The sequence below is a fragment of the Drosophila albomicans genome, chromosome 4, assembly GCF_009650485.2.
Source record: "Drosophila albomicans strain 15112-1751.03 chromosome 4, ASM965048v2, whole genome shotgun sequence".
NCBI lineage: Eukaryota > Metazoa > Arthropoda > Insecta > Diptera > Drosophilidae > Drosophila > Drosophila albomicans.
Window position 1 is genome coordinate 1,758,892 of NC_047630.2, and position 10,800 is coordinate 1,769,691.

The 10,800-nt window shown below is 39.3% G+C and overlaps 1 long non-coding RNA gene across 1 annotated transcript; it reads right to left on the minus strand.

Moving 5' to 3' along the window:
• Window positions 1-1,955: 1,955 nt before the first annotated feature.
• Window positions 1,956-3,310, minus strand: LOC127565782 (uncharacterized). The gene is made up of 4 exons (XR_007955172.1): window positions 3,183-3,310; window positions 3,104-3,123; window positions 2,136-2,220; window positions 1,956-2,061 (listed from the first exon to the last, which is right to left on the minus strand). It is a non-coding gene; the product is annotated as an uncharacterized LOC127565782 (long non-coding RNA).
• Window positions 3,311-10,800: the final 7,490 nt, after the last annotated feature.

Consider the following 10,800-nt stretch of genomic DNA (forward strand, 5'->3'; position numbering starts at 1 on the left):
ACATAAATAGAAGCGTTACATCTGGTACTTTTTCCGTTTTAGAATCATTTGCCAGCTGGTCAGATTATTTGACCTCCTTGGAGAGTGATACTTAACTTTCCTAAGTTGAGGTGCGTTTGTTGGGTTGTAGTACTTGTTCTGAGTTCATTTTTCGGACGACTAGATCCTGTTGCATTAAAAATGACTAAACTAGATTATCATGCATTTTGTGTTTAACCACAGAAATAGTGATTGTCAAGAAGAAAAGTAATACACTTGTCGGAGAGAAAGTAAAGCATCTCGATAGGTATGTGACATTAAGGTGTGATCATGGGGTGTGCTAGTATATAATAGTTCTTGTAAAATGGGGACTCAGTTCGTGAACTGAGGCTGTGTGCGACTTCGTATGCGTTGCTAGATCTGGTCTATCTCTCTTTCTTCTTCTAGTTTTGGCGTAACTTGCTGTATCTGCCAGAACTGAGTACGGAACACCATAATGAATGATCAAGTGAGCAACAATGATGACTCTCAAGGAGATGACTTTAATTCTCCGACATCAGAAATGAGATTCGGCCCTAACCAAACTTCTTCAAGGGATGTCTTCGCGTAGTTAAAGCAACAAAACCGGAATTTTCTATAACTCGTTAAGACGCTACAAATACCGGTGAGCGCGTTACAACAGAACAGCGAGATCTGCTTGCGGAAATAGAGGTGCGCTACGGTTGAAATAATTTTACGAGCTATTAACGAAACCATTAAGGGACAGCGCTCTAATATTAGCATTGAGTAAAGTATTGGAAGGTTCAGCGGCCTAGTGGTTATCACAAAAATGCTAACAAGGCCGTCATTTTAAAGCTTCTTAACAGTCGTCCAAACAATAGTGAAATCTTGGCTGTTTTTGCAAGTTGCAGCGTATCGTCACTGTTACAAAATTGAGTAATTTGAATTTCGAACAAATTGCCATAGCGCTACAGCGCGCTGGTTCTTGGGCAAATGGCTAATTTTGACCGGCGTTTGCATCGAATGGTACACACAACGCATGTAAACAATCGGCCTGAACTGCAAGCGGAGCTGTAAGTATTCTCAGCGCTGAAAGAGTGTCCTTTTACATCAAACTGAGATCCAGATACCAAGCGTGATAAGACTGTAGAACTCAAATTTTATCAATGTTGAAAACTAGGTTATAAAAAGCAAGACTGTAGATCTGGAATAATAGTGCAGGTTGCGGCAACTGGAAAGGCAGCCTCGTAATGGAAAGCCAAATTTAACTTCAGATGTCAGCCATTAATTGTCCAAAAAAAGTGCAGATTTCCGGATTGAAAGTACGTTCGGAAAAAAGAGTGGAGCTGTGCGCTAATAAGTTAGTTGGTAAGGGGATTCATAGCGTTATCTTTTTAAAAGGAATATCCAATGCCAATACATACAGTACCGCATAAGTTGAATAATGTTTTGGTTGTTTTCTTTTATATAGTACTCGTACCAGACAAATGTATGAAAAATAACATTGTAATTGCAGAGAAATATAGGCTCATGGGTTTTTAGTGGAAGTTTCTTACGATAATTTTCAGATTGTTCAAACTAAGGTTGTGAACGTTTATGAAACCTACTGAAATTGTCGAAAATGAAAAAATAATAAAATAATATAATTTCAAAAGCAACACTCGAAATCTTTTGTCGAAAGCACTTGGCAGTCTTGTTCATTCGTTTGTAATCGTTAATAGGGATGATAAATTAATTGTTTCAGTAACGAAGGAAGAAGCGTATGATCGGTTGCAGCTTAGTTATAGTGAAGGCAGGATTCTCCCGGGGTTGTCACAACTAATGAAGCCTCTATATTTTCCCAAATTTGAAAAGAATAGTTTTGATTAGCAAACACAGCATGAAAAAATTCATAGTAAAAGAATCCGTGATTATTTTTGATCCTCAGTTTTCGCTGAACTGCACACCGACGGCAGGTTTATTGGGTATGGTGCTATTCTTTTCCACAGCATAAGCTCTAAGTAGAGCAACTAGCTCCCTTGCATATCCTATGAATTGGAAAGGCCGGCTGTCGTGAAAGCGGTAAAACATTTTCGTCACTATCTGCATGGGAGAAAATTCGTGATTTTTATTAACTAATTCAATCAAATCTTCTCGAAATAAAGTCGATTTGTCACCTAGGGTTTATCGTTTGTTGGAGTTTCTTTAAATTCGAAATTTTAATACAGAGAGGGTACGCATGGAAACACGTGGACTTTCTATCTAAGAATCAAAAGAATAAGTCAATACCAAGTAAAATAGAAGAGAAGAAGAGAGACTGAAACAAGAAAAGGATCCAAAAATATCAGAAATTGTAACTAAGAATGACGATTTACCATTGGCATTAGTTACCACTTATGAAATTAGATCAAATGTTTTCCAGAGGAATTCAATAACTCGTTTTTTACCTCGTACGTTCCGCTAGTCGGTTATAAATCAAATACAAAACGGTCGCAAGGTGTAGGTCATTACTAGGTTTCTGGTATAGCAAAATATGTCCGAATATTTTGGAGAACTGCATTACTTGAATAGTTCTAAGGGTACATCAGGAAAACCTAAAATGGATTTATAACCAATTCAACAAAATTGGCATTCCTTTTCACACCGTCCACTTAGATCTATCGGGAAAATTGAGTGGAAAAAGTGATTGTAAGGAAGGACCACACCTATTCTTTGGATGCTAAGACTTGGTTGAACACAATGAAATCATCGATTGACATTTTTGCCGTGCCAATACGTTTAATTGCCGATCAGGGCTGCAGCTTCACGGGCAGAAAGTTTGTACGTTTTTGTTTTAACCAAAAGATAGAATTACATCCACTGTGGTTGCTTCCTTTTAGTGAGACCGAAACTAAAATTGGCAAAATTAAATTAAGGAAATTGGCCGCCAAGTGTTGGGCGATGGATGCGAATTGTGGTTAATGATTTTTTGAAACCATGTGAAGTCAAAGTTTTTGGCGGTGGAAAATTTTAAATTGTTTAAACATGAGTGAAGCCAATGTGTTTGGCATTAGATTTAAAAGTTGGATAATAAAAGTCTAGTTATGCATCTTGAATTAAGAATTGATGATTTGAACTGATTAATGTATAATTCGAAAATATTTACATGATCTTTTGCTTGGAAATCTAAATGAAAGAAATGGTTTAGAAGAGAATATAATCTGAGATATGTTATAATAACCTACATGTTGAAAATAGTAAAGTTATGTTAAAAAACATTATATAAATTTGAGATTATTTTGCTAAGTTTTTCTAAAGTATTTAATAAAAATTATAAAGTTGGAATGAAACAGATATTTATTGCAGACACGAGGTCGTGTATACATATGTCAGACTGGAAATGTCAGAGAGGAAGTTATGCAGCATCTCGACAGACTATAAGGTGTGACCATGGGGTGTGCTGGTAGATACTAGTTCTTGTAAAATGTTCAGTTCGTGAACTGAGGCTGTGTTGCTAGATCTGGTCTCTCTCTTCCTTCTTCTGGTTTTTAGCGTGACGTGAGGTGTTCACGCGTGTAAGTTTAAGAGACAATAATGGGCAACAATGGCAACGAAGACTCGCTGCATCTGCCAAAACTGAGTACCGAACACTAGAAGTCGAATAATTAAGCGATGATGATTGTTTCCTACAACCGATATATACACATTTCTGGTTGCTTTCTGCTACTTCGTCTGGAATAACTGATGCACTTTAACGAGACAGCGACATAGGGGCCAAATACGACCACTGCACTATGGGCAAAAAGTCCCAAATTGCGACATTTTTGAAGATAGAAACATGAAACTTTGTACCTAAAAAATAAAGATAGAATTTTTGATTTTTTTGTTTTTTAATTGGACCACGCCTTCCTTCCCGCCCACCTTAGCATGTGGTTATAATTTTCTATTTTTTGTCCAAAAATTAGTCTTAAAATATTTTAATGTAATATAATTAAATAATAAAATTGCACTTAATTTATTCAATTAATATATTTTTAGCAAATTCGCATTTTAAATTTGATTTGGATCCCTGCAAAATTAAATCAAAAATTAATTAGAGCCCAATATTATCTTTTGTGACTCAATACCTTGGTGCCCAGTTAATACTTTATTCTTCACAAAGCTCATCTTCTAACTCCAGGGAACTCTGCCTTCTATCTATCTCCGCCTTCTTCTACTTGATAATTATTATTGTCTACAATAATGCCCTGTTATTGGAAGCTCAATATCAGGAGATTCCAAAAGAGCTTGGTAGGTTTTTTTTATTGTTTAATCTTTGGCGTTCCTTTAGATTTATAGTTGAAAGCAGTGGGTCAGAGAAATCTAATGTTCTATTAAACACATCTGATATAGTATTCAGGCGGCTGTTTTTCCTGTCATGAGAAAACATATGGCGTTTGTACAATTTTTTGCGCTCTTCTGCCGCATTTTCACTGTGAGCTCCTAGAAGAAGTACGGATGTTTCCATAATTTGGTGCCAATGTACCAGTACTTTATGCAAAATTGGAGACATTCGATACCACTCGTAATTATTAACGTATAAGTACATCAAATACTTTCTTTAAGTTTTGATGGCAACGTTAAATAACAAAACGTAAATACAACTGCACCATTGAGTTTTGCCGTAAATCGGGCAAAAATGTAAACCACTATTTGATTGTTAATAGATTAGTTAATAACATTCAGCTTAGAAATGGCTTCGACTGGCCTAGACTCAAAATGCCGCAATTCGAAACTTTTTGCCCATAGTGCACTGTTATGCGACACTGAAGTTTTCTAAGGAGATTTCACCGCCATTTATGTCAACAACCCGAGGTTGGAAAAACTGTGCCATCTCAATTCCAAGACTGCAGATGAGATAATGTCTTGCCCAAAATTTCACAAGAGTCAGGGGCAGCGATTAAGGAGTTGCAGAGCACTCTCGAGCATTTTGACATATATGTCCCCAGTCCATGCGCAGATTGCATTCTTGTATTAATGAGTTTGTCAAAGCAATTTAAGCTCACACTCTCGCTATGGGAGCAATCATTAGCGGACAATTCCAAAGGTCCAGCATGGCGGGACTTGATTACGTTCCTCCAAGAGCGTTATTGGACCCTTGAAGAGATTGAGGACGTGAAGCCAACTCACAGAATTCGACCGCTGCAACATCTCGTCTACAGCAAAGTTAAAAGCGAGTTAATTCTTTCGAGGCCCGTGTCTCTCAAAATGGCGTCTTACGACTTATACTCAAAAGGGAATCACTTTGTCCGGGTGTATCCTTGATTTTTCCAAATGTTGGTCAACGATCGGATGAAAAGCCTCTGTTTGAACTGTTCTGCGAGGTCACCAACTCCGAGTGCAAGGGGCGGCACAACACTTTGCTTCATTGGGCCAATAATGCCCACAATTGTTCCTTCTTTCACTTCAGTTTCGAATATACAGTCCACTCCAATGCAATCGGCAACAAAAGTACCAAATTACTTTGCCGTTAACGCTCAGCATGTCCTACTCGGCATGTCGGTTATTAATGTACGCCATTTAGGTGTTACATACACCGAACGTGCATTAATCGACTCAGGGTCTGAAGAGTCTTTCATCTCTGGGCGTTTACTCCAACGCATAAAGTTGCCATTCCAGTGCATGCAGGCCCAAATATCGGAACTTAATCAAGCAATTGCGACCCAAGCGCCGAAGTTATGCCACTTCAGCATTTTCCAATGAAGGCTTTATATCGAAGCCTCTGCTTTGGTCATCCCACAGTTGGCATGCAAGCTGCTTTCTTTCCATGTGCCGCAAGACTTCTTACGTGATCTACCAGCGATCAAACTGGCAGATCCATACTCCTACCAGAGTGCCTAGATTGATATTTTAATCGGAGCGGATATACTTTCGTCTGTCAGTGGCTCCCGGCCAAACATTTTATGGGTCGTTCCCTGAATGTTCGGACATCTGTCTCTGCATTTTTGATGAGAGTCGCCATTCAAGCAGACGACAAGGTCGACAATCTTATTTCCAAATTTTGGGAGGTGGAAGATATTCCAGCGAAGCTGGTTAAAGAGTCTGACTTCATTTACGATGAAAATAATTTCGTGAATACAATTTCGCGTAGTGAATGTTGCAGATATTGGGTGACTCTTCCAGAATTTCTCAAGAATGAGAATCGTTTGTCCAGTATCGATACTCTAAAGGAGCAGTACAATGCCGTCTTGCAGGAGTATGTCACATGACATACATCTCATCGCAGGCTGTTGCCATGATTCCTAATTTCTACCTGTCTCATGCCGGGATATAATGGAACAGAAAATATTGACTGCGATTGCACCAAGGTTACCGGAGATTTATTTGGCGTGCCTCGCATGGTGTCATATATCCACTTTTTGGAGGACTTCTAAAGTCATTTTTATACCCGCTACCCATATGGTAGAAGGGTATTATAACTTTGTGCCGACAGGAAATGTATGTAACAGGTAGAACGAGGCATCTCCGACCCTATAAAGTATATATATTCTTGATCAGCGGCAACAGCCGAGACGATATAGCCATGTCCGTCTGTCCGTCTGTGTATCTGTCCGTCTGTCCGTATGAACACCTAGATTTCAGAGACTATAAGAGATAGAGCTATAATTTTTTTTCGACAGCATTTGTTATGTTTGCACACAGATCAAGTTTGTTTGTTTGTTGCCACGCCCCCTTCCGCCCCTGCAAATCAAAAAAATCGAATAACAAGCGTAATTTTAAAGCTAGATTTACGAATTTTGGTATATACAGTAATAACTGTAGTAGTTATGATTCCTGAAAATTTGGTTATCAGATCAGATAATAATTGTCGAAGTTATTAAAGAAATACTTTTGTATGGGCAAAAACGCCTACTTACTAGGGGTCTTTGGCTGACAATCTGGTATATTGTGACGTCTATGGTATATTTTGAATGCGGTACTATATCGATATACCAAATATACCATTTGGTGTATTTTTAGCATTTTTGTAGTATATTCGGTATATTTTGAGAAAAATACCGCAAAATATATTTCTTTTATTCAAAATGGGTAGCGGGTATCTCACAGTCGAGTATACTCGACTGTAGCTTTCTTACTTGTTCTACCCAAGACGGACAAATGGAGTCACGGTGTCCCAAATGAATTTCGGCCAACCAGCCTAACTTCTTTCCTTCTAAAAACTTTGGGGAAGCTATTTGATATGCACATCAGGAGCAATTCATTGCATCTGATGGCCCCAAACCTGCATGCATACACGAAGGGCAAGTCTTTCGAGATGGTTCTCCATACTCTTGTAGCCTCCATTGAAAAAGCAGCCCATTTCTGGACTTATCAGGCGCCTTCAATAATATTACTACTGACGCTATCATGAAGGGTCTTACTTCAGTGAACACGGCTTCACCGAACGATAGATGGATCAACCGCCTTTTTAGCGACAGGCGGGTGGTGGCCACGACCATTACAAAGGAAGTGAGAGGTGGCACATCCCAGGTTGGGGTTCTCTCGCCTTTCCTTTGGAACCTGGTTGTGAATATCCTATTACAAAAATTCACTAGACGGCCTCCCAAATTAATTGTCTATGCCGATGACATAAGAATTCTGATAACTGGGGAATGCTTAACATTCCTCAGTTCCGTAATGGAACTTACTTTGTGGGAAGTTGAGGCATCGGCCGAAGCAGCCGGGATCAGTATTATCGCGGACAAAACGGACCTTATCCTCTTCACGAAGATGTATAAGGTACCTATGTGCACCCCCCGAAAATGGGCTGCACTACGCTAAAACCGAGCCAAGCAGTAAAATACCTGGATGGCAAACTGACATGGAAGCTTAACGTGTTAGAAAGGGTGAAGAAGGCCACAGGAGCCTTGTATATTTCGAAAAAGATGCTTAGCTGCACTCTTCATCTTATGTGGTCTCTCTGTTGTTCGCTCTATCCTCACCTATGGTATTCTAGTATAGTGGCAGGCCACGGAAAAAAGGACGTACCTATCCATCATTGAAAGGACACAGCGTCAAGCGCTACTGTGTATCACAGGCCCCATCGGTTCGAAACGCCTACGAAAGCCCTCGCGGTAACAGCTGACGTCGAACCACTAAACCTATACGCGCAGTCCATAGCCGCAAAACCGGCCTTTAGGATTACTGCTACAGGCAATCTGGGACTATTAGGCTATGGCCACAGCGCCATTGGTAGGGACCCAATTGTGTTTCGTGACATGCCTTACCCGCCCAGTAGATCGCTGGATGGCTTGTCATGCCAGAAACTGTCCCCCAACGTGACTAGTGTACGCCCTCTTAGCGCAACGCGTAATTTCCCTAACGCCTACTTTTCTCACAAAACTCTGCAAATTTACGTAAACATGACCAATTCCTGCTAGAATTCTGATCCTCGGGATTTTTACAGATTTTGTTTTTCCTCGTGTCTGTCCGTAGGACATTTTTCCTCGAACACGTGCCATTTTGTGTGTCATGCGTCATTTGTTCTGTGAGTGTTGTACGAAAAAGTTGATTTTTTTCTGCGCATCTTTTATAAAACAATCAGAGGTAAGTTGTTAATATTTTCAAACTACTATTCTAATCTGATTTAAATTAAGAAATATATTTGCGTTTATTTTTTCAGTTTTAAGGACCACGAAAGAGCTGTGTGAGATGCCTTTTCAAGAATTAAACATCGAAACTACAAGACATTGTCCAGGCGAAAAAAATAGAAAACGGCGAAATAAATAAACTTTTTCTTGTACCTATTGGCTTATTTAGTTATAAGTGAAACTGTTTAGATAATATATAAATTTGAGTACTCATTGGATTAGTTTAAATAAATTTAATTAAACTTACAATAAACATTTTATTTACTGCATATATTTATGAACGTATTTTAATTTTGCTTATTCCGAACTACGCACTATAATCTAAGCACAGTATTTTCTGCATGACCTGGACACCAGACTGTCTGGTAGACACGTCAAGTACAAATTCCCCGGGCTGCTGGTCGGAAGCCCTCAACCTCTTTACCGACGGGTCGAAAATGGACGCAGGAGTCGGTGCGTCCGTATAGTGCCCCAACCCGGTTTCCAAACACTGCTATAAACTCCCAGACCATTGCAGCATCTTCCAGACGGAAGTCTTTGCATCTTTGTATACATTCAAATTATAACTACAGGCTGCAATAAGATCAATGCACTGTGATGTGGTCAAGTATAAAGTTGTCCTGGATAGCAGAAGAGCAATAGAGTCGTTGAACGTATCTGCGGTCATGCGCATCTTTTAGATCCCAAGCCACAAGGCATCGATGGCAACGAGATCGCACACACTCTTTCCAAAGAGGGGATAGGACTTGATTACGGCAACATGTGCAATGTGGCGATATTTTTATTTTTTATTTATGTGTTGACGTACTAACGGCAGTACCATCAAGTGGCCCAGCGATACCAAGCACGGGCTTGTTGACGCGCGGACAAAACAAAATAAATTTGTGAACAGCATGCATTAATCGAAAACTGCGAATAAATATTAAAAGACGCTGGACAGCTCATTAAGTTAACTTAAAATATGTTAGGATATTTGTATAAGAACATGAAAAACAATTAAATACTAGAGCAAACTACGTTATTAAGATTATTATAACTCACACATAGAATACGGAAGGGATTATGGCAAGCAATGTTAGTAGTTCTACGAGAAATGAGAAGAGGAGGAAAATTCCTAGTGATCCTGACCGGAACTGCAAAACTAATTTGACTTAACTGCTCCAAAGTGTCTATTTCACCATTAATTAGTCTCTGTATGAAAACAGCACCTTGCATAGTTCTACGATCAAAAAGAGAAGGAAGGTTTAGTAATAAAAGTCTACTGCGATAAGGTGGCAATCTAATATTAGGATTCCAATTTAAACTACGAAGAGTAAATAAGAAGAATTGTTTCTGCACCGACTCAATCCTATCTTGATAAACCTTATACTGGGGATTCCAGACAAGAGATCCGTACTCAATGATAGGACGAACCAGTGAGACGTACAAAGTTTTGGTAATGAAGGGATCGTTGAACTCCTTCGACCAGCGTTTTATAAATCCCAGAACACCCATGGCCCTATTGACAGCACACAGAATATGCTTATCAAATTTTAGTTTTGCATCAAGCAGAACCCCTAAGTCATTCACACCATCAATTCGCTCAAGAGGAGTATCATATAACACATAGTTATTTAACTGAGAAGAACCCCTACAAAAGGTCATAAACTTACACTTATTGCAGTTGAGATGTAACATATTTACTCTGCACTAAGATTCTAGACGATTAAGGTCACATTGTAACAGTGAGCTCGCAAGACTATCATTAAATGTCAGGCAAAGCTTAACGTCATCGGCGTACACGGGAATGCACAATAACAGAAGGAAGATCATTTATGAACAAAGTGAACAATAGAGGACCCAAATGACTGCCCTGGGGCACACCAGAAGTGAGAAGAAGAAGGTTGAAGAAGGCTTTGAAGTAGAATTCTTGCTACTATTAGGAATAGAGATCGGAGACCGATTTTTCTTTTTAGCAACAAATTCTTTGACTAATAGGTGCTCCGACCAAAACTTTTTACTGCACATCACGCCAAATTGTTCAGCGGGAACACTTATTTTAAAAGATAAAATCTCCCGTTCGTACGAGAAATTATATTTGTCCACCTTAATACTGGCTTGAGATTTGGACTTAATATAAGCCGAACATCATCAGATGTCGTTTCAGGGGCAAGCCTTGGGACAAAAATCTGTTTAAGCGGTGGCACCGCAAATAACGTTTTGTGGACAGCAAAAGCAGGAGCTGGAGGCGATTCTTCATTCGATACAGCACTGA